This window comes from Carya illinoinensis, chromosome 11, assembly GCF_018687715.1.
Source record: "Carya illinoinensis cultivar Pawnee chromosome 11, C.illinoinensisPawnee_v1, whole genome shotgun sequence".
NCBI classification, from domain to species: domain Eukaryota; kingdom Viridiplantae; phylum Streptophyta; class Magnoliopsida; order Fagales; family Juglandaceae; genus Carya; species Carya illinoinensis.
In genome coordinates, this window is record NC_056762.1 from 19,218,048 (window position 1) to 19,236,931 (window position 18,884).

At 52.7% G+C, this 18,884-nt stretch overlaps 62 non-coding genes across 62 annotated transcripts; all 62 read left to right on the forward strand.

The window, feature by feature from the left end:
• Window positions 1–36: 36 nt before the first annotated feature.
• LOC122285429 lies at window positions 37–155 on the forward strand. Its single transcript, XR_006232765.1, has one exon. It is a non-coding gene; the product is annotated as a 5S ribosomal RNA (ribosomal RNA).
• A 189-nt stretch (window positions 156–344) lies between these two features.
• Window positions 345–463, forward strand: LOC122288445. The gene has a single exon (XR_006235706.1). It is a non-coding gene; the product is annotated as a 5S ribosomal RNA (ribosomal RNA).
• A 189-nt stretch (window positions 464–652) lies between these two features.
• On the forward strand, window positions 653–771 carry LOC122288295. The gene has a single exon (XR_006235563.1). It is a non-coding gene; the product is annotated as a 5S ribosomal RNA (ribosomal RNA).
• Window positions 772–949: 178 nt separating this feature from the next.
• On the forward strand, window positions 950–1,068 carry LOC122285430. Its single transcript, XR_006232766.1, has one exon. It is a non-coding gene; the product is annotated as a 5S ribosomal RNA (ribosomal RNA).
• A 189-nt stretch (window positions 1,069–1,257) lies between these two features.
• On the forward strand, window positions 1,258–1,376 carry LOC122285431. The gene has a single exon (XR_006232767.1). It is a non-coding gene; the product is annotated as a 5S ribosomal RNA (ribosomal RNA).
• A 178-nt stretch (window positions 1,377–1,554) lies between these two features.
• On the forward strand, window positions 1,555–1,673 carry LOC122287638. Its single transcript, XR_006234928.1, has one exon. It is a non-coding gene; the product is annotated as a 5S ribosomal RNA (ribosomal RNA).
• A 189-nt stretch (window positions 1,674–1,862) lies between these two features.
• Window positions 1,863–1,981, forward strand: LOC122285432. The gene has a single exon (XR_006232768.1). It is a non-coding gene; the product is annotated as a 5S ribosomal RNA (ribosomal RNA).
• Window positions 1,982–2,159: 178 nt separating this feature from the next.
• On the forward strand, window positions 2,160–2,278 carry LOC122288254. Its single transcript, XR_006235523.1, has one exon. It is a non-coding gene; the product is annotated as a 5S ribosomal RNA (ribosomal RNA).
• A 189-nt stretch (window positions 2,279–2,467) lies between these two features.
• Window positions 2,468–2,586, forward strand: LOC122288595. Its single transcript, XR_006235852.1, has one exon. It is a non-coding gene; the product is annotated as a 5S ribosomal RNA (ribosomal RNA).
• Window positions 2,587–2,775: 189 nt separating this feature from the next.
• On the forward strand, window positions 2,776–2,894 carry LOC122287120. Its single transcript, XR_006234427.1, has one exon. It is a non-coding gene; the product is annotated as a 5S ribosomal RNA (ribosomal RNA).
• A 189-nt stretch (window positions 2,895–3,083) lies between these two features.
• LOC122287756 lies at window positions 3,084–3,202 on the forward strand. Its single transcript, XR_006235043.1, has one exon. It is a non-coding gene; the product is annotated as a 5S ribosomal RNA (ribosomal RNA).
• A 178-nt stretch (window positions 3,203–3,380) lies between these two features.
• Window positions 3,381–3,499, forward strand: LOC122285433. The gene has a single exon (XR_006232769.1). It is a non-coding gene; the product is annotated as a 5S ribosomal RNA (ribosomal RNA).
• Window positions 3,500–3,688: 189 nt separating this feature from the next.
• On the forward strand, window positions 3,689–3,807 carry LOC122285434. The gene has a single exon (XR_006232770.1). It is a non-coding gene; the product is annotated as a 5S ribosomal RNA (ribosomal RNA).
• A 189-nt stretch (window positions 3,808–3,996) lies between these two features.
• LOC122285436 lies at window positions 3,997–4,115 on the forward strand. Its single transcript, XR_006232772.1, has one exon. It is a non-coding gene; the product is annotated as a 5S ribosomal RNA (ribosomal RNA).
• Window positions 4,116–4,293: 178 nt separating this feature from the next.
• LOC122287348 lies at window positions 4,294–4,412 on the forward strand. The gene has a single exon (XR_006234645.1). It is a non-coding gene; the product is annotated as a 5S ribosomal RNA (ribosomal RNA).
• A 188-nt stretch (window positions 4,413–4,600) lies between these two features.
• LOC122288446 lies at window positions 4,601–4,719 on the forward strand. Its single transcript, XR_006235707.1, has one exon. It is a non-coding gene; the product is annotated as a 5S ribosomal RNA (ribosomal RNA).
• Window positions 4,720–4,908: 189 nt separating this feature from the next.
• On the forward strand, window positions 4,909–5,027 carry LOC122288296. The gene has a single exon (XR_006235564.1). It is a non-coding gene; the product is annotated as a 5S ribosomal RNA (ribosomal RNA).
• A 178-nt stretch (window positions 5,028–5,205) lies between these two features.
• Window positions 5,206–5,324, forward strand: LOC122285438. Its single transcript, XR_006232773.1, has one exon. It is a non-coding gene; the product is annotated as a 5S ribosomal RNA (ribosomal RNA).
• Window positions 5,325–5,512: 188 nt separating this feature from the next.
• On the forward strand, window positions 5,513–5,631 carry LOC122285439. The gene has a single exon (XR_006232774.1). It is a non-coding gene; the product is annotated as a 5S ribosomal RNA (ribosomal RNA).
• A 189-nt stretch (window positions 5,632–5,820) lies between these two features.
• LOC122285440 lies at window positions 5,821–5,939 on the forward strand. Its single transcript, XR_006232775.1, has one exon. It is a non-coding gene; the product is annotated as a 5S ribosomal RNA (ribosomal RNA).
• Window positions 5,940–6,127: 188 nt separating this feature from the next.
• Window positions 6,128–6,246, forward strand: LOC122288447. The gene has a single exon (XR_006235708.1). It is a non-coding gene; the product is annotated as a 5S ribosomal RNA (ribosomal RNA).
• A 189-nt stretch (window positions 6,247–6,435) lies between these two features.
• On the forward strand, window positions 6,436–6,554 carry LOC122285441. The gene has a single exon (XR_006232776.1). It is a non-coding gene; the product is annotated as a 5S ribosomal RNA (ribosomal RNA).
• A 189-nt stretch (window positions 6,555–6,743) lies between these two features.
• On the forward strand, window positions 6,744–6,862 carry LOC122288297. Its single transcript, XR_006235565.1, has one exon. It is a non-coding gene; the product is annotated as a 5S ribosomal RNA (ribosomal RNA).
• A 178-nt stretch (window positions 6,863–7,040) lies between these two features.
• On the forward strand, window positions 7,041–7,159 carry LOC122285442. Its single transcript, XR_006232777.1, has one exon. It is a non-coding gene; the product is annotated as a 5S ribosomal RNA (ribosomal RNA).
• A 189-nt stretch (window positions 7,160–7,348) lies between these two features.
• Window positions 7,349–7,467, forward strand: LOC122288609. The gene has a single exon (XR_006235865.1). It is a non-coding gene; the product is annotated as a 5S ribosomal RNA (ribosomal RNA).
• A 189-nt stretch (window positions 7,468–7,656) lies between these two features.
• On the forward strand, window positions 7,657–7,775 carry LOC122285443. The gene has a single exon (XR_006232778.1). It is a non-coding gene; the product is annotated as a 5S ribosomal RNA (ribosomal RNA).
• Window positions 7,776–7,964: 189 nt separating this feature from the next.
• On the forward strand, window positions 7,965–8,083 carry LOC122287449. Its single transcript, XR_006234743.1, has one exon. It is a non-coding gene; the product is annotated as a 5S ribosomal RNA (ribosomal RNA).
• A 178-nt stretch (window positions 8,084–8,261) lies between these two features.
• Window positions 8,262–8,380, forward strand: LOC122285444. The gene has a single exon (XR_006232779.1). It is a non-coding gene; the product is annotated as a 5S ribosomal RNA (ribosomal RNA).
• Window positions 8,381–8,568: 188 nt separating this feature from the next.
• On the forward strand, window positions 8,569–8,687 carry LOC122288448. Its single transcript, XR_006235709.1, has one exon. It is a non-coding gene; the product is annotated as a 5S ribosomal RNA (ribosomal RNA).
• Window positions 8,688–8,876: 189 nt separating this feature from the next.
• On the forward strand, window positions 8,877–8,995 carry LOC122288298. Its single transcript, XR_006235566.1, has one exon. It is a non-coding gene; the product is annotated as a 5S ribosomal RNA (ribosomal RNA).
• Window positions 8,996–9,173: 178 nt separating this feature from the next.
• LOC122285445 lies at window positions 9,174–9,292 on the forward strand. Its single transcript, XR_006232780.1, has one exon. It is a non-coding gene; the product is annotated as a 5S ribosomal RNA (ribosomal RNA).
• Window positions 9,293–9,481: 189 nt separating this feature from the next.
• On the forward strand, window positions 9,482–9,600 carry LOC122288449. The gene has a single exon (XR_006235710.1). It is a non-coding gene; the product is annotated as a 5S ribosomal RNA (ribosomal RNA).
• A 189-nt stretch (window positions 9,601–9,789) lies between these two features.
• LOC122288300 lies at window positions 9,790–9,908 on the forward strand. Its single transcript, XR_006235568.1, has one exon. It is a non-coding gene; the product is annotated as a 5S ribosomal RNA (ribosomal RNA).
• A 178-nt stretch (window positions 9,909–10,086) lies between these two features.
• LOC122285446 lies at window positions 10,087–10,205 on the forward strand. Its single transcript, XR_006232781.1, has one exon. It is a non-coding gene; the product is annotated as a 5S ribosomal RNA (ribosomal RNA).
• Window positions 10,206–10,394: 189 nt separating this feature from the next.
• On the forward strand, window positions 10,395–10,513 carry LOC122285448. The gene has a single exon (XR_006232783.1). It is a non-coding gene; the product is annotated as a 5S ribosomal RNA (ribosomal RNA).
• Window positions 10,514–10,691: 178 nt separating this feature from the next.
• LOC122285449 lies at window positions 10,692–10,810 on the forward strand. Its single transcript, XR_006232784.1, has one exon. It is a non-coding gene; the product is annotated as a 5S ribosomal RNA (ribosomal RNA).
• A 188-nt stretch (window positions 10,811–10,998) lies between these two features.
• Window positions 10,999–11,117, forward strand: LOC122285450. The gene has a single exon (XR_006232785.1). It is a non-coding gene; the product is annotated as a 5S ribosomal RNA (ribosomal RNA).
• A 189-nt stretch (window positions 11,118–11,306) lies between these two features.
• Window positions 11,307–11,425, forward strand: LOC122285451. Its single transcript, XR_006232786.1, has one exon. It is a non-coding gene; the product is annotated as a 5S ribosomal RNA (ribosomal RNA).
• A 189-nt stretch (window positions 11,426–11,614) lies between these two features.
• On the forward strand, window positions 11,615–11,733 carry LOC122285452. The gene has a single exon (XR_006232787.1). It is a non-coding gene; the product is annotated as a 5S ribosomal RNA (ribosomal RNA).
• Window positions 11,734–11,911: 178 nt separating this feature from the next.
• On the forward strand, window positions 11,912–12,030 carry LOC122288255. The gene has a single exon (XR_006235524.1). It is a non-coding gene; the product is annotated as a 5S ribosomal RNA (ribosomal RNA).
• Window positions 12,031–12,219: 189 nt separating this feature from the next.
• LOC122288596 lies at window positions 12,220–12,338 on the forward strand. Its single transcript, XR_006235853.1, has one exon. It is a non-coding gene; the product is annotated as a 5S ribosomal RNA (ribosomal RNA).
• A 189-nt stretch (window positions 12,339–12,527) lies between these two features.
• Window positions 12,528–12,646, forward strand: LOC122285453. The gene has a single exon (XR_006232788.1). It is a non-coding gene; the product is annotated as a 5S ribosomal RNA (ribosomal RNA).
• Window positions 12,647–12,835: 189 nt separating this feature from the next.
• LOC122287121 lies at window positions 12,836–12,954 on the forward strand. Its single transcript, XR_006234428.1, has one exon. It is a non-coding gene; the product is annotated as a 5S ribosomal RNA (ribosomal RNA).
• A 178-nt stretch (window positions 12,955–13,132) lies between these two features.
• LOC122288256 lies at window positions 13,133–13,251 on the forward strand. Its single transcript, XR_006235525.1, has one exon. It is a non-coding gene; the product is annotated as a 5S ribosomal RNA (ribosomal RNA).
• A 189-nt stretch (window positions 13,252–13,440) lies between these two features.
• Window positions 13,441–13,559, forward strand: LOC122288597. The gene has a single exon (XR_006235854.1). It is a non-coding gene; the product is annotated as a 5S ribosomal RNA (ribosomal RNA).
• Window positions 13,560–13,748: 189 nt separating this feature from the next.
• LOC122285454 lies at window positions 13,749–13,867 on the forward strand. The gene has a single exon (XR_006232789.1). It is a non-coding gene; the product is annotated as a 5S ribosomal RNA (ribosomal RNA).
• A 189-nt stretch (window positions 13,868–14,056) lies between these two features.
• On the forward strand, window positions 14,057–14,175 carry LOC122287122. Its single transcript, XR_006234429.1, has one exon. It is a non-coding gene; the product is annotated as a 5S ribosomal RNA (ribosomal RNA).
• Window positions 14,176–14,364: 189 nt separating this feature from the next.
• LOC122287757 lies at window positions 14,365–14,483 on the forward strand. Its single transcript, XR_006235044.1, has one exon. It is a non-coding gene; the product is annotated as a 5S ribosomal RNA (ribosomal RNA).
• Window positions 14,484–14,661: 178 nt separating this feature from the next.
• Window positions 14,662–14,780, forward strand: LOC122285455. Its single transcript, XR_006232790.1, has one exon. It is a non-coding gene; the product is annotated as a 5S ribosomal RNA (ribosomal RNA).
• Window positions 14,781–14,969: 189 nt separating this feature from the next.
• On the forward strand, window positions 14,970–15,088 carry LOC122287257. The gene has a single exon (XR_006234558.1). It is a non-coding gene; the product is annotated as a 5S ribosomal RNA (ribosomal RNA).
• Window positions 15,089–15,277: 189 nt separating this feature from the next.
• LOC122285456 lies at window positions 15,278–15,396 on the forward strand. Its single transcript, XR_006232791.1, has one exon. It is a non-coding gene; the product is annotated as a 5S ribosomal RNA (ribosomal RNA).
• A 178-nt stretch (window positions 15,397–15,574) lies between these two features.
• On the forward strand, window positions 15,575–15,693 carry LOC122287349. The gene has a single exon (XR_006234646.1). It is a non-coding gene; the product is annotated as a 5S ribosomal RNA (ribosomal RNA).
• A 188-nt stretch (window positions 15,694–15,881) lies between these two features.
• Window positions 15,882–16,000, forward strand: LOC122288451. Its single transcript, XR_006235712.1, has one exon. It is a non-coding gene; the product is annotated as a 5S ribosomal RNA (ribosomal RNA).
• A 189-nt stretch (window positions 16,001–16,189) lies between these two features.
• On the forward strand, window positions 16,190–16,308 carry LOC122288302. The gene has a single exon (XR_006235569.1). It is a non-coding gene; the product is annotated as a 5S ribosomal RNA (ribosomal RNA).
• A 178-nt stretch (window positions 16,309–16,486) lies between these two features.
• On the forward strand, window positions 16,487–16,605 carry LOC122285457. Its single transcript, XR_006232792.1, has one exon. It is a non-coding gene; the product is annotated as a 5S ribosomal RNA (ribosomal RNA).
• Window positions 16,606–16,794: 189 nt separating this feature from the next.
• Window positions 16,795–16,913, forward strand: LOC122285459. The gene has a single exon (XR_006232794.1). It is a non-coding gene; the product is annotated as a 5S ribosomal RNA (ribosomal RNA).
• Window positions 16,914–17,091: 178 nt separating this feature from the next.
• Window positions 17,092–17,210, forward strand: LOC122285460. The gene has a single exon (XR_006232795.1). It is a non-coding gene; the product is annotated as a 5S ribosomal RNA (ribosomal RNA).
• A 188-nt stretch (window positions 17,211–17,398) lies between these two features.
• Window positions 17,399–17,517, forward strand: LOC122285461. Its single transcript, XR_006232796.1, has one exon. It is a non-coding gene; the product is annotated as a 5S ribosomal RNA (ribosomal RNA).
• Window positions 17,518–17,706: 189 nt separating this feature from the next.
• Window positions 17,707–17,825, forward strand: LOC122285462. Its single transcript, XR_006232797.1, has one exon. It is a non-coding gene; the product is annotated as a 5S ribosomal RNA (ribosomal RNA).
• Window positions 17,826–18,013: 188 nt separating this feature from the next.
• Window positions 18,014–18,132, forward strand: LOC122288723. The gene has a single exon (XR_006235975.1). It is a non-coding gene; the product is annotated as a 5S ribosomal RNA (ribosomal RNA).
• A 189-nt stretch (window positions 18,133–18,321) lies between these two features.
• Window positions 18,322–18,440, forward strand: LOC122285463. Its single transcript, XR_006232798.1, has one exon. It is a non-coding gene; the product is annotated as a 5S ribosomal RNA (ribosomal RNA).
• Window positions 18,441–18,628: 188 nt separating this feature from the next.
• Window positions 18,629–18,747, forward strand: LOC122288452. Its single transcript, XR_006235713.1, has one exon. It is a non-coding gene; the product is annotated as a 5S ribosomal RNA (ribosomal RNA).
• Window positions 18,748–18,884: the final 137 nt, after the last annotated feature.

Genomic DNA, 18,884 nt, shown 5'->3' on the forward strand with positions numbered 1-18,884 from the left:
AATAGGATTATATTAGTTTTTCGCTGGTAGCATGATGGGTGCGATCATACCAGCACTAATGCACCGGATCCCATCAGAACTCCGCAGTTAAGCGTGCTTGGGCGAGAGTAGTACTAGGATGGGTGACCTCCTGGGAAGTCCTCGTGTTGCACCCCCCCTTTTAATTTTTACCGCATCTCTGGTCGGATGGACCGGAACGAGAACCAGGGAATGGATTTTTAGGAAAATCGCACCGACCCCATCGCGTAGCAATGGGTATCGGTCAGATCGCCGGTTGGCATGAGATAGGCAGGGTGCGGCTAGGTCGTAATAGGATTATATTAGTTTTTCGCTGGTAGCATGATGGGTGCGATCATACCAGCACTAATGCACCGGATCCCATCAGAACTCCGCAGTTAAGCGCGCATGGGCGAGAGTAGTACTAGGATGGGTGACCTCCTGGGAAGTCCTCGTGTTGCACCCCCCCTTTTTATTTTTACCGCATCTCCGGTCGGATGGACCGGAACGACAACCGGGCAATGGATTCTTAGGAAAATCGCACCGACCCCATCGCGTAGCAATGGGTATCGATCAGATCGCCGGTTGGCATGGGATAGGCATGGTGCGGCTAGGTCGTAATAGGATTATATTAGTTTTTCGCTGGTAGCATGATGGGTGCGATCATAGCAGCACTAATGCACCGGATCCCATCAGAACTCCGCAGTTAAGCGTGCTTGGGCGAGAGTAGTACTAGGATGGGTGACCTCCTGGGAAGTCCTCGTGTTGCACCCCCCCTTTTTATTTTTACCGCATCTCCGGTCGGATGGACCGGAACGACAACCGGGCAATGGATTCTTAGGAAAATCGCACCGACCCCATCGCTATCAATCAGATCGCCGGTTGGCATGGGATAGGCAGGGTGCGGCTAGGTCGTAATAGGATTATATTAGTTTTTCGCTGGTAGCATGATGGGTGCGATCATACCAGCACTAATGCACCGGATCCCATCAGAACTCCGCAGTTAAGCGTGCTTGGGCGAGAGTAGTACTAGGATGGGTGACCTCCTGGGAAGTCCTCGTGTTGCACCCCCCCTTTTTATTTTTACCGCATCTCCGGTCGGATGGACCGGAACGACAACCGGGCAATGGATTCTTAGGAAAATCGCACCGACCCCATCGCATAGCGATGGGTATCGATCAGATCGCCGGTTGGCATGGGATAGGCATGGTGCGGCTAGGTCGTAATAGGATTATATTAGTTTTTCGCTGGTAGCATGATGGGTGCGATCATACCAGCACTAATGCACCGGATCCCATCAGAACTCCGCAGTTAAGCGTGCTTGGGCGAGAGTAGTACTAGGATGGGTGACCTCCTGGGAAGTCCTCGTGTTGCACCCCCCCTTTTTATTTTTACCGCATCTCCGGTCGGATGGACCGGAACGACAACCGGGCAATGGATTCTTAGGAAAATCGCACCGACCCCATCGCTATCAATCAGATCGCCGGTTGGCATGGGATAGGCAGGGTGCGGCTAGGTCGTAATAGGATTATATTAGTTTTTCGCTGGTAGCATGATGGGTGCGATCATACCAGCACTAATGCACCGGATCCCATCAGAACTCCGCAGTTAAGCGTGCTTGGGCGAGAGTAGTACTAGGATGGTTGACCTCCTGGGAAGTCCTCGTGTTGCACCCCCCCTTTTAATTTTTACCGCATCTCTGGTCGGATGGACCGGAACGAGAACCAGGGAATGGATTTTTAGGAAAATCGCACAGACCCCATCGCGTAGCAATGGGTATCGGTCAGATCGCCGGTTGGCATGAGATAGGCAGGGTGCGGCTAGGTCGTAATAGGATTATATTAGTTTTTCGCTGGTAGCATGATGGGTGCGATCATACCAGCACTAATGCACCGGATCCCATCAGAACTCCGCAGTTAAGCGTGCTTGGGCGAGAGTAGTACTAGGATGGGTGACCTCCTGGGAAGTCCTCGTGTTGCACCCCCCCTTTTTATTTTTACCGCATCTCCGGTCGGATGGACCGGAACGACAACCGGGCAATGGATTCTTAGGAAAATCGCACCGACCCCATCGCTATCAATCAGATCGCCAGTTGGCATGGGATAGGCAGGGTGCGGCTAGGTCGTAATAGGATTATATTAGTTTTTCGCTGGTAGCATGATGGGTGCGATCATACCAGCACTAATGCACCGGATCCCATCAGAACTCCGCAGTTCAGCGTGCTTGGGCGAGAGTAGTACTAGGATGGGTGACCTCCTGGGAAGTCCTCGTGTTGCACCCCCCCTTTTTATTTTTACCGCATCTCCGGTCGGAAGGACCGGAACGAGAACCGGGCAATGGATTCTTAGGAAAATCGCACCGACCCCATCGCGTAGCGATGGGTATCGATCAGATCGCCGGTTGGCATGGGATAGGCAGGGTGCGGCTAGGTCGTAATAGGATTATATTAGTTTTTCGCTGGTAGCATGATGGGTGCGATCATACCAACACTAATGCACCGGATCCCATTAGAACTCCGCAGTTAAGCGTGCTTGGGCGAGAGTAGTACTAGGATGGGTGACCTCCTGGGAAGTCCTCGTGTTGCACCCCCCCTTTTTATTTTTACCGTATCTCCGGTCGGATGGACCGGAACGAGAACCGGGCAATGGATTCTTAGGAAAATCGCACCGACCCCATCGCGTAGCAATGGGTATCGATCAGATCGCCGGTTGGCATGGGATAGGCATGGTGCGGCTAGGTCGTAATAGGATTATATTAGTTTTTCGCTGGTAGCATGATGGGTGCGATCATACCAGCACTAATGCACCGGATCCCATCAGAACTCCGCAGTTAAGCGTGCTTGGGCGAGAGTAGTACTAGGATGGGTGACCTCGTGGGAAGTCCTCGTGTTGCACCCCCCCTTTTTATTTTTACCGCATCTCCGGTCGGATGGACCGGAACGACAACCGGGCAATGGATTCTTAGGAAAATCGCACCGACCCCATCGCGTAGCAATGGGTATCGATCAGATCGCCGGTTGGCATGGGATAGGCATGGTGCGGCTAGGTCGTAATAGGATTATATTAGTTTTTCGCTGGTAGCATGATGGGTGCGATCATACCAGCACTAATGCACCGGATCCCATCAGAACTCCGCAGTTAAGCGTGCTTGGGCGAGAGTAGTACTAGGATGGGTGACCTCCTGGGAAGTCCTCGTGTTGCCCCCCCCCTTTTTATTTTTACCGCATCTCCGGTCGGATGGACCGGAACGACAACCGGGCAATGGATTCTTAGGAAAATCGCACCGACCCCATCGCTATCAATCAGATCGCCAGTTGGCATGGGATAGGCAGGGTGCGGCTAGGTCGTAATAGGATTATATTAGTTTTTCGCTGGTAGCATGATGGGTGCGATCATACCAGCACTAATGCACCGGATCCCATCAGAACTCCGCAGTTAAGCGTGCTTGGGCGAGAGTAGTACTAGGATGGGTGACCTCCTGGGAAGTCCTCGTGTTGCACCCCCCCTTTTAATTTTTACCGCATCTCTGGTCGGATGGACCGGAACGAGAACCAGGGAATGGATTTTTAGGAAAATCGCACCGACCCCATCGCGTAGCAATGGGTATCGGTCAGATCGCCGGTTGGCATGAGATAGGCAGGGTGCGGCTAGGTCGTAATAGGATTATATTAGTTTTTCGCTGGTAGCATGATGGGTGCGATCATACCAGCACTAATGCACCGGATCCCATCAGAACTCCGCAGTTAAGCGTGCTTGGGCGAGAGTAGTACTAGGATGGGTGACCTCCTGGGAAGTCCTCGTGTTGCACCCCACCTTTTTATTTTTACCGCATCTCCGGTCGGATGAACCGGAACGACAACCGGGCAATGGATTCTTAGGAAAATCGCACCGACCCCATCGCATAGCAATGGGTATCGATCAGATCGCCGGTTGGCATGGGATAGGCATGGTGCGGCTAGGTCGTAATAGGATTATATTAGTTTTTCGCTGGTAGCATGATGGGTGCGATCATACCAGCACTAATGCACCGGATCCCATCAGAACTCCGCAGTTAAGCGTGCTTGGGCGAGAGTAGTACTAGGATGGGTGACCTCCTGGGAAGTCCTCGTGTTGCACCCCCCCTTTTTATTTTTACCGCATCTCCGGTCGGATGGACCGGAACGACAACCGGGCAATGGATTCTTAGGAAAATCGCACCGACCCCATCGCTATCAATCAGATCGCCAGTTGGCATGGGATAGGCAGGGTGCGGCTAGGTCGTAATAGGATTATATTAGTTTTTCGCTGGTAGCATGATGGGTGCGATCATACCAGCACTAATGCACCGGATCCCATCAGAACTCCGCAGTTAAGCGTGCTTGGGCGAGAGTAGTACTAGGATGGGTGACCTCCTGGGAAGTCCTCGTGTTGCACCTCCCTTTTAATTTTTACCGCATCTCTGGTCGGATGGACCGGAACGAGAACCAGGGAATGGATTTTTAGGAAAATCGCACCGACCCCATCGCGTAGCAATGGGTATCGGTCAGATCGCCGGTTGGCATGAGATAGGCAGGGTGCGGCTAGGTCGTAATAGGATTATATTAGTTTTTCGCTGGTAGCATGATGGGTGCGATCATACCAGCACTAATGCACCGGATCCCATCAGAACTCCGCAGTTAAGCGCGCATGGGCGAGAGTAGTACTAGGATGGGTGACCTCCTGGGAAGTCCTCGTGTTGCACCCCCCCTTTTTATTTTTACCGCATCTCCGGTCGGATGGACCGGAACGACAACCGGGCAATGGATTCTTAGGAAAATCGCACCGACCCCATCGCGTAGCAATGGGTATCGATCAGATCGCCGGTTGGCATGGGATAGGCATGGTGCGGCTAGGTCGTAATAGGATTATATTAGTTTTTCGCTGGTAGCATGATGGGTGCGATCATAGCAGCACTAATGCACCGGATCCCATCAGAACTCCGCAGTTAAGCGTGCTTGGGCGAGAGTAGTACTAGGATGGGTGACCTCCTGGGAAGTCCTCGTGTTGCACCCCCCCTTTGTATTTTTACCGCATCTCCGGTCGGATGGACCGGAACGACAACCGGGCAATGGATTCTTAGGAAAATCGCACCGACCCCATCGCTATCAATCAGATCGCCGGTTGGCATGGGATAGGCAGGGTGCGGCTAGGTCGTAATAGGATTATATTAGTTTTTCGCTGGTAGCATGATGGGTGCGATCATACCAGCACTAATGCACCGGATCCCATCAGAACTCCGCAGTTAAGCGTGCTTGGGCGAGAGTAGTACTAGGATGGGTGACCTCCTGGGAAGTCCTCGTGTTGCACCCCCCTTTTAATTTTTACCGCATCTCTGGTCGGATGGACCGGAACGAGAACCAGGGAATGGATTTTTAGGAAAATCGCACCGACCCCATCGCGTAGCAATGGGTATCGGTCAGATCGCCGGTTGGCATGAGATAGGCAGGGTGCGGCTAGGTCGTAATAGGATTATATTAGTTTTTCGCTGGTAGCATGATGGGTGCGATCATACCAGCACTAATGCACCGGATCCCATCAGAACTCCGCAGTTAAGCGTGCTTGGGCGAGAGTAGTACTAGGATGGGTGACCTCCTGGGAAGTCCTCGTGTTGCACCCCCCCTTTTTATTTTTACCGCATCTCCGGTCGGATGGACAGGAACGACAACCGGGCAATGGATTCTTAGGAAAATCGCACCGACCCCATCGCGTAGCGATGGGTATCGATCAGATCGCCGGTTGGCATGGGATAGGCATGGTGCGGCTAGGTCGTAATAGGATTATATTAGTTTTTCGCTGGTAGCATGATGGGTGCGATCATACCAGCACTAATGCACCGGATCCCATCAGAACTCCGCAGTTAAGCGTGCTTGGGCGAGAGTAGTACTAGGATGGGTGACCTCCTGGGAAGTCCTCGTGTTGCACCCCCCTTTTAATTTTTACCGCATCTCTGGTCGGATGGACCGGAACGAGAACCAGGGAATGGATTTTTAGGAAAATCGCACCGACCCCATCGCGTAGCAATGGGTATCGGTCAGATCGCCGGTTGGCATGAGATAGGCAGGGTGCGGCTAGGTCGTAATAGGATTATATTAGTTTTTCGCTGGTAGCATGATGGGTGCGATCATACCAGCACTAATGCACCGGATCCCATCAGAACTCCGCAGTTAAGCGCGCATGGGCGAGAGTAGTACTAGGATGGGTGACCTCCTGGGAAGTCCTCGTGTTGCACCCCCCCTTTTTATTTTTACCGCATCTCCGGTCGGATGGACCGGAACGACAACCGGGCAATGGATTCTTAGGAAAATCGCACCGACCCCATCGCGTAGCGATGGGTATCGATCAGATCGCCGGTTGGCATGGGATAGGCATGGTGCGGCTAGGTCGTAATAGGATTATATTAGTTTTTCGCTGGTAGCATGATGGGTGCGATCATACCAGCACTAATGCACCGGATCCCATCAGAACTCCGCAGTTAAGCGTGCTTGGGCGAGAGTAGTACTAGGATGGGTGACCTCCTGGGAAGTCCTCGTGTTGCACCCCCCCTTTTTATTTTTACCGCATCTCCGGTCGGATGGACCGGAACGACAACCGGGCAATGGATTCTTAGGAAAATCGCACCGACCCCATCGCGTAGCAATGGGTATCGATCAGATCGCCGGTTGGCATGGGATAGGCATGGTGCGGCTAGGTCGTAATAGGATTATATTAGTTTTTCGCTGGTAGCATGATGGGTGCGATCATAGCAGCACTAATGCACCGGATCCCATCAGAACTCCGCAGTTAAGCGTGCTTGGGCGAGAGTAGTACTAGGATGGGTGACCTCCTGGGAAGTCCTCGTGTTGCACCCCCCCTTTTTATTTTTACCGCATCTCCGGTCGGATGGACCGGAACGACAACCGGGCAATGGATTCTTAGGAAAATCGCACCGACCCCATCGCTATCAATCAGATCGCCGGTTGGCATGGGATAGGCAGGGTGCGGCTACGTCGTAATAGGATTATATTAGTTTTTCGCTGGTAGCATGATGGGTGCGATCATACCAGCACTAATGCACCGGATCCCATCAGAACTCCGCAGTTAAGCGTGCTTGGGCGAGAGTAGTACTAGGATGGGTGACCTCCTGGGAAGTCCTCGTGTTGCACCCCCCCTTTTAATTTTTACCGCATCTCTGGTCGGATGGACCGGAACGAGAACCAGGGAATGGATTTTTAGGAAAATCGCACCGACCCCATCGCGTAGCAATGGGTATCGGTCAGATCGCCGGTTGGCATGAGATAGGCAGGGTGCGGCTAGGTCGTAATAGGATTATATTAGTTTTTCGCTGGTAGCATGATGGGTGCGATCATACCAGCACTAATGCACTGGATCCCATCAGAACTCCGCAGTTAAGCGTGCTTGGGCGAGAGTAGTACGAGGATGGGTGACCTCCTGGGAAGTCCTCGTGTTGCACCCCCCCTTTTTATTTTTACCGCATCTCCGGTCGGATGGACCGGAACGACAACCGGGCAATGGATTCTTAGGAAAATCGCACCGACCCCATCGCGTAGCAATGGGTATCGATCAGATCGCCGGTTGGCATGGGATAGGCATGGTGCGGCTAGGTCGTAATAGGATTATATTAGTTTTTCGCTGGTAGCATGATGGGTGCGATCATACCAGCACTAATGCACCGGATCCCATCAGAACTCCGCAGTTAAGCGTGCTTGGGCGAGAGTAGTACTAGGATGGGTGACCTCCTGGGAAGTCCTCGTGTTGCACCCCCCCTTTTTATTTTTACCGCATCTCCGGTCGGATGGACCGGAACGACAACCGGGCAATGGATTCTTAGGAAAATCGCACCGACCCCATCGCGTAGCGATGGGTATCGATCAGATCGCCGGTTGGCATGGGATAGGCATGGTGCGGCTAGGTCGTAATAGGATTATATTAGTTTTTCGCTGGTAGCATGATGGGTGCGATCATACCAGCACTAATGCACCGGATCCCATCAGAACTCCGCAGTCAAGCGTGCTTGGGCGAGAGTAGTACTAGGATGGGTGACCTCCTGGGAAGTCCTCGTGTTGCACCCCCCCTTTTTATTTTTACCGCATCTCCGGTCGGATGGACCGGAACGACAACCGGGCAATGGATTCTTAGGAAAATCGCACCGACCCCATCGCTATCAATCAGATCGCCAGTTGGCATGGGATAGGCAGGGTGCGGCTAGGTCGTAATAGGATTATATTAGTTTTTCGCTGGTAGCATGATGGGTGCGATCATACCAGCACTAATGCACCGGATCCCATCAGAACTCCGCAGTTAAGCGTGCTTGGGCGAGAGTAGTACTAGGATGGGTGACCTCCTGGGAAGTCCTCGTGTTGCACCCCCCTTTTAATTTTTACCGCATCTCTGGTCGGATGGACCGGAACGAGAACCAGGGAATGGATTTTTAGGAAAATCGCACCGACCCCATCGCGTAGCAATGGGTATCGGTCAGATCGCCGGTTGGCATGAGATAGGCAGGGTGCGGCTAGGTCGTAATAGGATTATATTAGTTTTTCGCTGGTAGCATGATGGGTGCGATCATACCAGCACTAATGCACCGGATCCCATCAGAACTCCGCAGTTAAGCGCGCATGGGCGAGAGTAGTACTAGGATGGGTGACCTCCTGGGAAGTCCTCGTGTTGCACCCCCCCTTTTTATTTTTACCGCATCTCCGGTCGGATGGACCGGAACGACAACCGGGCAATGGATTCTTAGGAAAATCGCACCGACCCCATCGCGTAGCAATGGGTATCGATCAGATCGCCGGTTGGCATGGGATAGGCATGGTGCGGCTAGGTCGTAATAGGATTATATTAGTTTTTCGCTGGTAGCATGATGGGTGCGATCATAGCAGCACTAATGCACCGGATCCCATCAGAACTCCGCAGTTAAGCGTGCTTGGGCGAGAGTAGTACTAGGATGGGTGACCTCCTGGGAAGTCCTCGTGTTGCACCCCCCCTTTTTATTTTTACCGCATCTCCGGTCGGATGGACCGGAACGACAACCGGGCAATGGATTCTTAGGAAAATCGCACCGACCCCATCGCTATCAATCAGATCGCCGGTTGGCATGGGATAGGCAGGGTGCGGCTACGTCGTAATAGGATTATATTAGTTTTTCGCTGGTAGCATGATGGGTGCGATCATACCAGCACTAATGCACCGGATCCCATCAGAACTCCGCAGTTAAGCGTGCTTGGGCGAGAGTAGTACTAGGATGGGTGACCTCCTGGGAAGTCCTCGTGTTGCACCCCCCCTTTTAATTTTTACCGCATCTCTGGTCGGATGGACCGGAACGAGAACCAGGGAATGGATTTTTAGGAAAATCGCACCGACCCCATCGCGTAGCAATGGGTATCGGTCAGATCGCCGGTTGGCATGAGATAGGCAGGGTGCGGCTAGGTCGTAATAGGATTATATTAGTTTTTCGCTGGTAGCATGATGGGTGCGATCATACCAGCACTAATGCACCGGATCCCATCAGAACTCCGCAGTTAAGCGCGCATGGGCGAGAGTAGTACTAGGATGGGTGACCTCCTGGGAAGTCCTCGTGTTGCACCCCCCCTTTTTATTTTTACCGCATCTCCGGTCGGATGGACCGGAACGACAACCGGGCAATGGATTCTTAGGAAAATCGCACCGACCCCATCGCGTAGCAATGGGTATCGATCAGATCGCCGGTTGGCATGGGATAGGCATGGTGCGGCTAGGTCGTAATAGGATTATATTAGTTTTTCGCTGGTAGCATGATGGGTGCGATCATAGCAGCACTAATGCACCGGATCCCATCAGAACTCCGCAGTTAAGCGTGCTTGGGCGAGAGTAGTACTAGGATGGGTGACCTCCTGGGAAGTCCTCGTGTTGCACCCCCCCTTTTTATTTTTACCGCATCTCCGGTCGGATGGACCGGAACGACAACCGGGCAATGGATTCTTAGGAAAATCGCACCGACCCCATCGCTATCAATCAGATCGCCGGTTGGCATGGGATAGGCAGGGTGCGGCTAGGTCGTAATAGGATTATATTAGTTTTTCGCTGGTAGCATGATGGGTGCGATCATACCAGCACTAATGCACCGGATCCCATCAGAACTCCGCAGTTAAGCGTGCTTGGGCGAGAGTAGTACTAGGATGGGTGACCTCCTGGGAAGTCCTCGTGTTGCACCCCCCCTTTTTATTTTTACCGCATCTCCGGTCGGATGGACCGGAACGACAACCGGGCAATGGATTCTTAGGAAAATCGCACCGACCCCATCGCATAGCGATGGGTATCGATCAGATCGCCGGTTGGCATGGGATAGGCATGGTGCGGCTAGGTCGTAATAGGATTATATTAGTTTTTCGCTGGTAGCATGATGGGTGCGATCATACCAGCACTAATGCACCGGATCCCATCAGAACTCCGCAGTTAAGCGTGCTTGGGCGAGAGTAGTACTAGGATGGGTGACCTCCTGGGAAGTCCTCGTGTTGCACCCCCCCTTTTTATTTTTACCGCATCTCCGGTCGGATGGACCGGAACGACAACCGGGCAATGGATTCTTAGGAAAATCGCACCGACCCCATCGCTATCAATCAGATCGCCGGTTGGCATGGGATAGGCAGGGTGCGGCTAGGTCGTAATAGGATTATATTAGTTTTTCGCTGGTAGCATGATGGGTGCGATCATACCAGCACTAATGCACCGGATCCCATCAGAACTCCGCAGTTAAGCGTGCTTGGGCGAGAGTAGTACTAGGATGGGTGACCTCCTGGGAAGTCCTCGTGTTGCACCCCCCTTTTAATTTTTACCGCATCTCTGGTCGGATGGACCGGAACGAGAACCAGGGAATGGATTTTTAGGAAAATCGCACCGACCCCATCGCGTAGCAATGGGTATCGGTCAGATCGCCGGTTGGCATGAGATAGGCAGGGTGCGGCTAGGTCGTAATAGGATTATATTAGTTTTTCGCTGGTAGCATGATGGGTGCGATCATACCAGCACTAATGCACCGGATCCCATCAGAACTCCGCAGTTAAGCGTGCTTGGGCGAGAGTAGTACTAGGATGGGTGACCTCCTGGGAAGTCCTCGTGTTGCACCCCCCCTTTTTATTTTTACCGCATCTCCGGTCGGATGGACCGGAACGACAACCGGGCAATGGATTCTTAGGAAAATCGCACCGACCCCATCGCGTAGCGATGGGTATCGATCAGATCGCCGGTTGGCATGGGATAGGCATGGTGCGGCTAGGTCGTAATAGGATTATATTAGTTTTTCGCTGGTAGCATGATGGGTGCGATCATACCAGCACTAATGCACCGGATCCCATCAGAACTCCGCAGTTAAGCGTGCTTGGGCGAGAGTAGTACTAGGATGGGTGACCTCCTGGGAAGTCCTCGTGTTGCACCCCCCCTTTTAATTTTTACCGCATCTCTGGTCGGATGGACCGGAACGAGAACCAGGGAATGGATTTTTAGGAAAATCGCACAGACCCCATCGCGTAGCAATGGGTATCGGTCAGATCGCCGGTTGGCATGAGATAGGCAGGGTGCGGCTAGGTCGTAATAGGATTATATTAGTTTTTCGCTGGTAGCATGATGGGTGCGATCATACCAGCACTAATGCACCGGATCCCATCAGAACTCCGCAGTTAAGCGTGCTTGGGCGAGAGTAGTACTAGGATGGGTGACCTCCTGGGAAGTCCTCGTGTTGCACCCCCCCTTTTTATTTTTACCGCATCTCCGGTCGGATGGACCGGAACGACAACCGGGCAATGGATTCTTAGGAAAATCGCACCGACCCCATCGCTATCAATCAGATCGCCAGTTGGCATGGGATAGGCAGGGTGCGGCTAGGTCGTAATAGGATTATATTAGTTTTTCGCTGGTAGCATGATGGGTGCGATCATACCAGCACTAATGCACCGGATCCCATCAGAACTCCGCAGTTCAGCGTGCTTGGGCGAGAGTAGTACTAGGATGGGTGACCTCCTGGGAAGTCCTCGTGTTGCACCCCCCCTTTTTATTTTTACCGCATCTCCGGTCGGAAGGACCGGAACGAGAACCGGGCAATGGATTCTTAGGAAAATCGCACCGACCCCATCGCGTAGCGATGGGTATCGATCAGATCGCCGGTTGGCATGGGATAGGCAGGGTGCGGCTAGGTCGTAATAGGATTATATTAGTTTTTCGCTGGTAGCATGATGGGTGCGATCATACCAACACTAATGCACCGGATCCCATTAGAACTCCGCAGTTAAGCGTGCTTGGGCGAGAGTAGTACTAGGATGGGTGACCTCCTGGGAAGTCCTCGTGTTGCACCCCCCCTTTTTATTTTTACCGTATCTCCGGTCGGATGGACCGGAACGAGAACCGGGCAATGGATTCTTAGGAAAATCGCACCGACCCCATCGCGTAGCAATGGGTATCGATCTGATCGCCGGTTGGCATGGGATAGGCAGGGTGCGGCTAGGTCGTAATAGGATTATATTAGTTTTTCGCTGGTAGCATGATGGGTGCGATCATACCAGCACTAATGCACCGGATCCCATCAGAACTCCGCAGTTAAGCGTGCTTGGGCGAGAGTAGTACTAGGATGGGTGACCTCCTGGGAAGTCCTCGTGTTGCACCCCCCTTTTTTATTTTTACCGCATCTCCGGTCGGATGGACCGGAACGAGAACCGGGCAATGGATTCTTAGGAAAATCGCACCGACCCCATCGCGTAGCAATGGGTATCGATCAGATCGCCGGTTGGCATGGGATAGGCAGGGTGCGGCTAGGTCGTAATAGGATTATATTAGTTTTTCGCTGGTAGCATGATGGGTGCGATCATACCAGCACTAATGCACCGGATCCCATCAGAACTCCGCAGTTAAGCGTGCTTGGGCGAGAGTAGTACTAGGATGGGTGACCTCGTGGGAAGTCCTCGTGTTGCACCCCCCCTTTTTATTTTTACCGCATCTCCGGTCGGATGGACCGGAACGACAACCGGGCAATGGATTCTTAGGAAAATCGCACCGACCCCATCGCTATCAATCAGATCGCCAGTTGGCATGGGATAGGCATGGTGCGGCTAGGTCGTAATAGGATTATATTAGTTTTTCGCTGGTAGCATGATGGGTGCGATCATACCAGCACTAATGCACCGGATCCCATCAGAACTCCGCAGTTCAGCGTGCTTGGGCGAGAGTAGTACTAGGATGGGTGACCTCCTGGGAAGTCCTCGTGTTGCACCCCCCCTTTTTATTTTTACCGCATCTCCGGTCGGAAGGACCGGAACGAGAACCGGGCAATGGATTCTTAGGAAAATCGCACCGACCCCATCGCGTAGCGATGGGTATCGATCAGATCGCCGGTTGGCATGGGATAGGCAGGGTGCGGCTAGGTCGTAATAGGATTATATTAGTTTTTCGCTGGTAGCATGATGGGTGCGATCATACCAACACTAATGCACCGGATCCCATTAGAACTCCGCAGTTAAGCGTGCTTGGGCGAGAGTAGTACTAGGATGGGTGACCTCCTGGGAAGTCCTCGTGTTGCACCCCCCCTTTTTATTTTTACCGTATCTCCGGTCGGATGGACCGGAACGAGAACCGGGCAATGGATTCTTAGGAAAATCGCACCGACCCCATCGCGTAGCAATGGGTATCGATCTGATCGCCGGTTGGCATGGGATAGGCAGGGTGCGGCTAGGTCGTAATAGGATTATATTAGTTTTTCGCTGGTAGCATGATGGGTGCGATCATACCAGCACTAATGCACCGGATCCCATCAGAACTCCGCAGTTAAGCGTGCTTGGGCGAGAGTAGTACTAGGATGGGTGACCTCCTGGGAAGTCCTCGTGTTGCACCCCCCTTTTTTATTTTTACCGCATCTCCGGTCGGATGGACCGGAACGAGAACCGGGCAATGGATTCTTAGGAAAATCGCACCGACCCCATCGCGTAGCAATGGGTATCGATCAGATCGCCGGTTGGCATGGGATAGGCAGGGTGCGGCTAGGTCGTAATAGGATTATATTAGTTTTTCGCTGGTAGCATGATGGGTGCGATCATACCAGCACTAATGCACCGGATCCCATCAGAACTCCGCAGTTAAGCGTGCTTGGGCGAGAGTAGTACTAGGATGGGTGACCTCGTGGGAAGTCCTCGTGTTGCACCCCCCCTTTTTATTTTTACCGCATCTCCGGTCGGATGGACCGGAACGACAACCGGGCAATGGATTCTTAGGAAAATCGCACCGACCCCATCGCGTAGCAATGGGTATCGATCAGATCGCCGGTTGGCATGGGATAGGCATGGTGCGGCTAGGTCGTAATAGGATTATATTAGTTTTTCGCTGGTAGCATGATGGGTGCGATCATACCAGCACTAATGCACCGGATCCCATCAGAACTCCGCAGTTAAGCGTGCTTGGGCGAGAGTAGTACTAGGATGGGTGACCTCCTGGGAAGTCCTCGTGTTGCCCCCCCCCTTTTTATTTTTACCGCATCTCCGGTCGGATGGACCGGAACGACAACCGGGCAATGGATTCTTAGGAAAATCGCACCGACCCCATCGCTATCAATCAGATCGCCAGTTGGCATGGGATAGGCAGGGTGCGGCTAGGTCGTAATAGGATTATATTAGTTTTTCGCTGGTAGCATGATGGGTGCGATCATACCAGCACTAATGCACCGGATCCCATCAGAACTCCGCAGTTAAGCGTGCTTGGGCGAGAGTAGTACTAGGATGGGTGACCTCCTGGGAAGTCCTCGTGTTGCACCCCCCCTTTTAATTTTTACCGCATCTCTGGTCGGATGGACCGGAACGAGAACCAGGGAATGGATTTTTAGGAAAATCGCACCGACCCCATCGCGTAGCAATGGGTATCGGTCAGATCGCCGGTTGGCATGAGATAGGCAGGGTGCGGCTAGGTCGTAATAGGATTATATTAGTTTTTCGCTGGTAGCATGATGGGTGCGATCATACCAGCACTAATGCACCGGATCCCATCAGAACTCCGCAGTTAAGTGTGCTTGGGCGAGAGTAGTACTAGGATGGGTGACCTCCTGGGAAGTCCTCGTGTTGCACCCCACCTTTTTATTTTTACCGCATCTCCGGTCGGATGAACCGGAACGACAACCGGGCAATGGATTCTTAGGAAAATCGCACCGACCCCATCGCGTAGCAATGGGTATCGATCAGATCGCCGGTTGGCATGGGATAGGCATGGTGCGGCTAGGTCGTAATAGGATTATATTAGTTTTTCGCTGGTAGCATGATGGGTGCGATCATACCAGCACTAATGCACCGGATCCCATCAGAACTCCGCAGTTAAGCGTGCTTGGGCGAGAGTAGTACTAGGATGGGTGACCTCCTGGGAAGTCCTCGTGTTGCACCCCCCCTTTTTATTTTTACCGCATCTCCGGTCGGATGGACCGGAACGACAACCGGGCAATGGATTCTTAGGAAAATCGCACCGACCCCATCGCTATCAATCAGATCGCCAGTTGGCATGGGATAGGCAGGGTGCGGCTAGGTCGTAATAGGATTATATTAGTTTTTCGCTGGTAGCATGATGGGTGCGATCATACCAGCACTAATGCACCGGATCCCATCAGAACTCCGCAGTTAAGCGTGCTTGGGCGAGAGTAGTACTAGGATGGGTGACCTCCTGGGAAGTCCTCGTGTTGCACCTCCCTTTTAATTTTTACCGCATCTCTGGTCGGATGGACCGGAACGAGAACCAGGGAATGGATTTTTAGGAAAATCGCACCGACCCCATCGCGTAGCAATGGGTATCGGTCAGATCGCCGGTTGGCATGAGATAGGCAGGGTGCGGCTAGGTCGTAATAGGATTATATTAGTTTTTCGCTGGTAGCATGATGGGTGCGATCATACCAGCACTAATGCACCGGATCCCATCAGAACTCCGCAGTTAAGCGCGCATGGGCGAGAGTAGTACTAGGATGGGTGACCTCCTGGGAAGTCCTCGTGTTGCACCCCCCCTTTTTATTTTTACCGCATCTCCGGTCGGATGGACCGGAACGACAACCGGGCAATGGATTCTTAGGAAAATCGCACCGACCCCATCGCGTAGCAATGGGTATCGATCAGATCGCCGGTTGGCATGGGATAGGCATGGTGCGGCTAGGTCGTAATAGGATTATATTAGTTTTTCGCTGGTAGCATGATGGGTGCGATCATAGCAGCACTAATGCACCGGATCCCATCAGAACTCCGCAGTTAAGCGTGCTTGGGCGAGAGTAGTACTAGGATGGGTGACCTCCTGGGAAGTCCTCGTGTTGCACCCCCCCTTTTTATTTTTACCGCATCTCCGGTCGGATGGACCGGAACGACAACCGGGCAATGGATTCTTAGGAAAATCGTACCGACCCCATCGCTATCAATCAGATCGCCGGTTGGCATGGGATAGGCAGGGTGCGGCTAGGTCGTAATAGGATTATATTAGTTTTTCGCTGGTAGCATGATGGGTGCGATCATACCAGCACTAATGCACCGGATCCCATCAGAACTCCGCAGTTAAGCGTGCTTGGGCGAGAGTAGTACTAGGATGGGTGACCTCCTGGGAAGTCCTCGTGTTGCACCCCCCCTTTTTATTTTTACCGCATCTCCGGTCGGATGGACCGGAACGACAACCGGGCAATGGATTCTTAGGAAAATCGCACCGACCCCATCGCGTAGCGATGGGTATCGATCAGATCGCCGGTTGGCATGGGATAGGCATGGTGCGGCTAGGTCGTAATAGGATTATATTAGTTTTTCGCTGGTAGCATAATGGGTGCGATCATACCAGCACTAATGCACCGGATCCCATCAGAACTCCGCAGTTAAGCGTGCTTGGGCGAGAGTAGTACTAGGATGGGTGACCTCCTGGGAAGTCCTCGTGTTGCACCCCCCCTTTTTATTTTTACCGCATCTCCGGTCGGATGGACCGGAACGACAACCGGGCAATGGATTCTTAGGAAAATCGCACCGACCCCATCGCTATCAATCAGATCGCCGGTTGGCATGGGATAGGCAGGGTGCGGCTAGGTCGTAATAGGATTATATTAGTTTTTCGCTGGTAGCATGATGGGTGCGATCATACCAGCACTAATGCACCGGATCCCATCAGAACTCCGCAGTTAAGCGTGCTTGGGCGAGAGTAGTACTAGGATGGGTGACCTCCTGGGAAGTCCTCGTGTTGCACCCCCCTTTTAATTTTTACCGCATCTCTGGTCGGATGGACCGGAACGAGAACCAGGGAATGGATTTTTAGGAAAATCGCACCGACCCCATCGCGTAGCAATGGGTATCGGTCAGATCGCCGGTTGGCATGAGATAGGCAGGGTGCGGCTAGGTCGTAATAGGATTATATTAGTTTTTCGCTGGTAGCATGATGGGTGCGATCATACCAGCACTAATGCACCGGATCCCATCAGAACTCCGCAGTTAAGCGTGCTTGGGCGAGAGTAGTACTAGGATGGGTGACCTCCTGGGAAGTCCTCGTGTTGCACCCCCCCTTTTTATTTTTACCGCATCTCCGGTCGGATGGACCGGAACGACAACCGGGCAATGGATTCTTAGGAAAATCGCACCGACCCCATCGCGTAGCGATGGGTATCGATCAGATCGCCGGTTGGCATGGGATAGGCATGGTGCGGCTAGGTCGTAATAGGATTATATTAGTTTTTCGCTGGTAGCATGATGGGTGCGATCATACCAGCACTAATGCACCGGATCCCATCAGAACTCCGCAGTTAAGCGTGCTTGGGCGAGAGTAGTACTAGGATGGGTGACCTCCTGGGAAGTCCTCGTGTTGCACCCCCCTTTTAATTTTTACCGCATCTCTGGTCGGATGGACCGGAACGAGAACCAGGGAATGGATTTTTAGGAAAATCGCACCGACCCCATCGCGTAGCAATGGGTATCGGTCAGATCGCCGGTTGGCATGAGATAGGCAGGGTGCGGCTAGGTCGTAATAGGATTATATTAGTTTTTCGCTGGTAGCATGATGGGTGCGATCATACCAGCACTAATGCACCGGATCCCATCAGAACTCCGCAGTTAAGCGCGCATGGGCGAGAATAGTACTAGGATGGGTGACCTCCTGGGAAGTCCTCGTGTTGCACCCCCCCTTTTTATTTTTACCGCATCTCCGGTCGGATGGACCGGAACGACAACCGGGCAATGGATTCTTAGGAAAATCGCACCGACCCCATCGCGTAGCGATGGGTATCGATCAGATCGCCGGTTGGCATGGGATAGGCATGGTGCGGCTAGGTCGTAATAGGATTATATTAGTTTTTCGCTGGTAGCATGATGGGTGCGATCATACCAGCACTAATGCACCGGATCCCATCAGAACTCCGCAGTTAAGCGTGCTTGGGCGAGAGTAGTACTAGGATGGGTGACCTCCTGGGAAGTCCTCGTGTTGCACCCCCCTTTTAATTTTTACCGCATCTCTGGTCGGATGGACCGGAACGAGAACCAGGGAATGGATTTTTAGGAAAATCGCACCGACCCCATCGCGTAGCAATGGGTATCGGTCAGATCGCCGGTTGGCATGAGATAGGCAGGGTGCGGCTAGGTCGTAATAGGATTATATTAGTTTTTCGCTGGTAGCATGATGGGTGCGATCATACCAGCACTAATGCACCGGATCCCATCAGAACTCCGCAGTTAAGCGCGCATGGGCGAGAGTAGTACTAGGATGGGTGACCTCCTGGGAAGTCCTCGTGTTGCACCCCCCCTTTTTATTTTTACCGCATCTCCGGTCGGATGGACCGGAACGACAACCGGGCAATGGATTCTTAGGAAAATCGCACCGACCCCATCGCGTAGCAATGGGTATCGATCAGATCGCCGGTTGGCATGGGATAGGCAT